Source organism: Strix aluco, chromosome Z (genome assembly GCF_031877795.1).
Source record: "Strix aluco isolate bStrAlu1 chromosome Z, bStrAlu1.hap1, whole genome shotgun sequence".
Taxonomy (NCBI): Eukaryota; Metazoa; Chordata; class Aves; order Strigiformes; family Strigidae; genus Strix; species Strix aluco.
In genome coordinates, this window is record NC_133971.1 from 31,503,503 (window position 1) to 31,510,575 (window position 7,073).

Consider the following 7,073-nt stretch of genomic DNA (forward strand, 5'->3'; position numbering starts at 1 on the left):
TTATTCTCCAGCTGCCATGGATAAAACACAGCATGGCTCTGGTAAGGAGCCTGACTCAAAGTGTGCCTCACAACACAGAAATCTGGTTTGGGCTGTGAAGACCCTGGTGAAAGGAGATGGAAACACCCACACTGACCCAACTTTCTTCCCCAAGTCGCTTTTATTCTAAACAAAAATTAGAAAGTGATTAAACTATAAATACTGTGTGCTCTCTTCCGATAGATTCAGCAACAATGTACACTGTCCAGCTAGGAGTTTTTCTGAGTGGTTCTCTTCCCCCAGCCTGTTTATTCAAAACCAGCTATTGCACTATGGAAGAAGATGTTTCTGAAGGGATTACATGCTCTATGATCATCTGCTTGTCATGAACCATCAACTCTCTTTCATTTCCCTCTGCCCATCACCTTCCTGTTTTCCATTTTCTTGATAGCCTCTTCTTGGTCAACATACCTCTGTTCCTCTGCATGTTCCAGATGTCAAACTTACATTTTTTCTCTCAGCCCCTCCCTTTCACAATAACAGACCCTGCAGTGTGAATATGCTTGTGGCATACTGTGAAACCTAGCCACTACCACAACCACAAGTGGTGGTTCACTGTATGGCCTGCTTGAGTTACACATCCACGATATTGAAAATCAGAATTAATGTAAGACCAAATTATACAAAGTTAATCAGATGTTACTGCCAAGGTGACAACACAGCCTTGTGTTACAGGCTATACTTTCCCAGGTGACCTGTTCTACAGGTGGCTAGCTAGTGGAGGTCTTTGGGTGCATTTGGAAGAAAGAGTGTGGAGGTGGAAGCCTGGGAAAGGCTGAGGTACAAAAATAAATCAGTATGGGCTATCTAGTGAAATTATATGGTTTGCAAAGCAGGGATTTAATGAAGGGAGAGGCAAAAGCTCTATTGCAGCTCCACCAAGTCTGCCTGTTCCACCCTCTGTGGAAAAGGTTTCATAGCATTTTCACAATACTTTCTTGATATCAGCTCCATGAAAAATTCAAATGGAGGTATCTTTTTCTTGCAGGAGATAGGAACCTAGCTTGACAGCATCAAAGTCTTTCTGCTTTGTCTCTTGTCCTGTACCAGCACAGATAACTATTTTCTTCCCAATTCATCATCACCTCACAGATGACAGCCCTGGTGAATACAAGTCTAAAAAGGTTCATTTTAACTTCCTTAAACACTGTCTCTTCACCTCTGATGAAATTTTCCAAATGAAGACTGCTGTAATGTACTGGATCTGACCGGGATGGCATTAATATTCTTCACAACAGACCGAGTAGTGCTGTGGTTTTGATTTGTGACTAAAACAATGTTTCTAACACACCAATATTGGCTATTGCTCAGCACTACTTGCACAGCATCAATGCTTTCTCTTTTTCCCACTCTGTCCCCCATGGAGTAGGCTGGGACTGGTCAAGAAGTTGGGTGGAGTCACAGCCAGGATACCTGACACAAACTGACCAAAGGGATACTCCAATCTATATAAAATCTATGTAAAAACAGAGAGGAAGATTTCTTTGGGGAGGTAGACATTGCTTGGAGACTGGCTGGCCATTGGCCCACTTGTGGGAGATGGTGAATGTTTGCTTTTACATCACTTGGTTTTTTTTTTTTCCTTCCTCTTTCCTTCACTTATTAAGCTGTCTTTATCTCAACCTATGAATTTCCTGGGTTTTGCTCCTCCTAGTCTCTCTCCTGTTCCTCTGGAGGTAGGAGGGAAGTGAGCGAGCGTCTGTGTGGTGCTTAGCTGTTGGCCAGAGTCAATATGCCATGCATAAGCAGGTTCACATGCAATTATTGTCTTGCTATTTCCTACCTTTGTAATGTTACTATATTTCCATGTCAAAAGTCTCCCTACACCTCTTCTGTCCTCCACTGCTATGGCATGTTGTGGTGGGGCAACCCTCGCCAAATGCCCACCCAGTTTCTGTCTAACTCCCCTGCCTCAACAAGACAAGGGGAGAAACAGAATGAAAAATCTTGTGGGTTGAAACAAAGACAGGGAAATCATTTAACAATCACTGTCATGGGCAAAACAGGCTTGAGTTGAGGAAGATTAATTTCATTTATTGTCAGTTAACATAGATTTGGGTAGTGAGAAACAAAGACAAAAGTAAAACATCATTTTCCCCTCATCTTCCCAGGCTCCACTTCACTCCTGACTCCTCTACTCCCAACAACAAGGAGAGCGGGAGTATGGGGAATGGGGATTTGTAGTTAGTCCACAACAGCTCCTCTCTGCTAGTGCTTTCTCCTCACATCTTTCCCTTGCTCCAGTGTGGGCTCTCCCCTCAGGCTATGTTCTTTCAGGATAAACCCAGTCCAGTGTGGGCTGTCCATGAGCCATGGGGAAATACCTGCTTCATCATGAGCACCTCTTCCTCCTCATCCTTCTCTGCCCTTTGTGTTTCCTCTGCTGTTTCTTACTCTTTTTTGTTCCCTCTTCCCTTGACTGTCCATCATTTTTCCCTTTCCCAAACTGCTTTCCCAGAGGGGTCACCATCTTGGCTGAGGGGCTCAGCTGTGTCTTCTGGTGGGTCTACTGAAGCCAGCTATGTTCAACATGTGGCAGCCACTGGCCTCTCCTCACAGAAGTCACCCCTGCTGCCCCCATTGCCAGCATCTGGGCATTTGCACCCTGAGCAGATGTGAAGGAGCCACATCTCACAAGAAAACTGTCAAATGTGATCTCGCCCCTGGCACATCCCAGGAAGTCCCATCATGGCTTCTTTGTGGTCTTCACATACTGAAAAGGGGTCTTTGAGTATGGCCTCTAGAAATGGAACCTAAATTTAACTTGTTCATTAGTTTGTATGAAAGTTATAACTGTTATCATTACCGAGAAGCTTTCTTATATTATTGCATTGTGCTTTACCACAACAAATAGGTATTTCCAGCATTTTAACAGTTTTCCTTAAGACAGAACTTCAGCAAATAGAAAGAGCTTCTGGTGTTTTAGGTCTCAGAACTGGCCTGCTTTAATGTGCTAATCATGTAGCAGTCTTTATTTCTTTTTAAATTTACCATTTTATCATTCAGGGGCATAAGTATTAAGCAAAAATAATTAGCTATTGAGAGAGCTTACTAACAGTGGTGCTGAATTTCCTAACTGTGGCAATTTTTTCATCAGAATTGGTTGTGCTTGTAACAGACATGCTCCAGCTCGTAAAGTAATTAATTCTGTGCCCTGTGTCATAAAAAAAGGTCACATTGTTACCTGCTGGCTTTATTCTGTGAAACTGCAGGAAAATCTTGGTGATGCCTATGAATGTGCATATAATTTTTGTTTTGCTTCATGGAAGAAGACAGTAAGAGAGAGCGTTTTCCCCAGTGTTGCCATGTTACTGTGATACTGTGGGTGATCTGCCTGACTGGTAGGAAGCATAAATAACTCAGTGTGCTTCCTGGCCTGGCTTTCTGAATGGAGAAAACAATGTTGGACAAAGAAGAAGAGTCTAAATCAGTATGGATTTATTACTTTTATTTCCATGCTTTAGCATGAAACTTAGTATTAAACTATAGACAACAGTGATTTAAAAAGCAATCATAAATAACCCTCTGGACAATTTTTCTTTAGTCGTGAACTAGTCTACCCTCAAGCATATCAAAGTCCCTCTAGAGATGGAAAACAACAGGTTGAAAGTAAGGCTTCAGGACATATTAATGGAAGGACAGCACATAAAACAGGAGTCAATTTTACTGCTAGGATTAACTTAGATTCATTTTCTCTTAATCTTTATTTTCTCTTAATCTTTCTGTCCCTTGTCTTAAAGAAAGAAAAAAAAAAGAAATTATAATTTATGTAATAAAAGCTCCAAATAGATCTAGGCTCATTGTGCTGTCTTTAAATAACAGCTTAGAGTCTTAACCCCACCTCTGCCCTGATGTATTTGCAATCTAAAGAGATATGATAGGTAAAGCCCTGGGGACTGGGATAATGATAAAGCAAGCCAAGAAGATCAAGTAACCTGCCTGAAGTTAAATGGCAGAGTCTGTAGAAGAACTAGGAGCAGAATTAAGTCTCTAGCCACTCTGGGCATGGGCAAATGCCTAGAAGTGTAGGAGTTACCGTGCTTTAATAAATTACTACCCATCAGCTGAGCTACAGTATTTCTCTGCTATGTAATCTTCACTCTCATTTTATGTGATATGTGATGCAAAAATTGTTTGCTTACTGTGAGTTTATATTTGCATAATCTGATTAGATGGTTAAGATTTTAAAACAGGTGAGATCTATGGACAAAGAAGTGACAGCTAATTGGCAAATTTTTCTTTTTTTTTTTAACTTTTTCTTTTTTCCCCCTTGTTCTAAGATTACTGACATTTGTGGATATCATGTACGGAAAGCAGCAGGGATCTGCATTGCAGATAGACACTCCTGCAGTGTTAATCTAGGAACAAGATTTCCTCCAGTTGTTACCAACCATCCATGCATTACTAGGAAAGTAGAATAGCATGAGGTAAGAGATACTCAATTTTGCTACTAAGCTTAAGGAATATTTGGAAGGAAAGGACACTGAGGGAATCTTCCCTGGAGGATCATATTTACTAATTGTTTGTAGAGCATTAAACTTGATGGTTTGTAAACTCTGCATTTATTGTAAGTAATGCCTAGAAAAGACTAGTGCAGACACAGTCTAACTTTAACAATTGTATTAGTCTCTGATCCTTTCCCACTCCAACTAAAGTACAGTATTTGTACCCCACCCATCCTCTGAGTGCTTTGCTAGATACAAAATTAGTACAGATAGCAGGTGGCCTAAAGAAATTGCAAAACAACAGCTGATCTGAGTTGGAACAGACTGTGGATCCCCACAATGGAACAGGAGATATAAGCTTTATTATACTGCCTGCTCAGTCAGGAGCCTCCCCCATCAGCACTCAGATCCACACCTCAATAGCAGGAGGTTTCTCAGTTCTAACTCAGCACACATTACTGAGTTTACTTTAACTCCTTCTCTGCACTCTTTGCTTAAAGAATGACAAGGTTTTGAAGGCTGATTTCATAGATTATGTGTTTGACACCGTGCTATTAGTGTTAATGGCCTTTGTTGCCCAAAAGACAGTTTTTGGGGGCAGACTATACAGAGTTGAGATGTATGTGTGATACTGAATGCTGGCAGGACTGTCTTCAGAGAATCTGTTAAGAGCCCTGCTCCCATGGCAGCTGGAAACCCTGAGTAAAAAACAATTGAATGAATATATTCCAAGTCAGTTTATGCTTTATCTATTTTAGGTAAAGCTGTGAATGTAGAATAGAATGTGTAGGTGGAATCATAGAATCACAGAATGGTTTGGGTTAGAAAGGACCTTAAAGATCATCCAGTTCCAAACCCCCTGCCCTGAGCAGGGACACCTTCCACTAAACCAAGTTGCTCAAAGCCCCGTCCAACCTGGCCTTGAACACTTCCAGGGAGGGGGCTTCCACAACTTCTCTGAGCAACCTATGCCAGTGTCTCACCACCATCACAAGAACTTCTTCCTTATATCCACCCCCTTCCAGTTTAAAACCATCACCCATTGTCCTATCCCTACACTCCCTGATAAAGAGTCCCTCCCCATCTTTCCCGTAGGTCCCCTTTAAGTACTGGAATGCTGTGATAAGGTCTCCCCAGAACCTTCTCTTCTCCAGGCTGAGCAGCCCCAACTCTCTCAGCCTGTCCTCACAAGGGAGATGCTCCAGACCTCTGGTCATCTTTGTGGCCTCTGGACCCACTCAAGCAGGTCCATGTCCTTCTTATATTGGGGTCCTGGAGCTGGACACAGTACTCCAGGTGGGGTCTCATGAGAGCAGAGTAGAGGGGAAGAATCACCTCCCTCAACCTGCTGGCCACATTTCTCTTTATGCAGCCCAGGATATGGTTGGCTTTCTGGGCTGCAAGCACACATTGATGGCTCATAGTCAGTTTTCCATCCATTACACCCAGCTGTGTCCTTTTCATGGCTGCTCTCAATCCACTCATCTCCCAGCCTGTATTTGTGTTTGGGATTGCCCCAACATATGTGTGGGACCTTGCACTTGGCCTTGTTGAACTTCATGAGGTTTGCATGGGCCCACCTCTCCAGCCTGTCCAGGTCCCTCTGGATACCATCCCTTCCCTCTAGCATGTTGACCGCACCACACAGCTTGGTGTGCACACTCCTCACTGCCCTAAGGATCTTGAACTCCACCATTTCACTGTCACTGCAGCCAGGGCTGCCCTTGATCTTCACACTCTTCACCAGCTCCTCCTTGTTGGTGAGAACAAGGTCCAGCATAACACCTCTCCTTGTTGGCTCCGGTTGTAGTTTGAGCCCAGAGGGCAACTGAGCACCACACAGCCAGTCACTACTCCTTCCCGCTCAGGAATGGAAAGGAGAAAATAAAGAAAAAGGCTCAGGAATCAAGATAAGGACAGAGGGATGATTTATCCATTATGGTCACGGGCAAAAGACAGGCTTGTTAGGGGAAGGAAAAAAAGAACATAAATTTAATTCAAACACTAACAACAACAACACTTAACAGACAGAGTAGGACAGTGAGAAGCATTACCACATCTTAAAAACACCTTGTCCCACCATTCGCTTCTTTCCAGGCTTAGCTTTGCTCCTGATATCTCTACCTTCTCCCCTCCAGTGGTGCAGGGGGAAGGGAATGGGGGGTGTGGTCAGTCCACCAGTCCTTCCTCCTCAGGGGATAGACTTCTCACATTCTTCCCCTATTCCAGTGCAGGGTCCCTTTCATGGAAGACAGTCCTCCACAAACTTTCTCCAATGTGAGTCCTTCCCACAGAATGCATTCTTCCCGGGATGTTCCGGTGTGGTTCCCTCCCATTTGTTGCAGTCCTCCCAGTGCCCAAATACAACAGCAGGGTCTTCTTTCAATAGATTCTCAACCTTCTCCAGGAGCAGCCACCTGCTCTGGAATGGGGTCCTCCACAGGCTGCAGGTGAGCATCTGCTCCACCAGTGACCTCCATAGGTGGTAGGGGGGAGGCCCTGCCCTCTCACCATGGGATACACGGGTGGTCTGTGCTCTGGTGCACCCTCCCCCCTTCCTCCTCCTTTCTTCTACTGACCTCAGTGTTC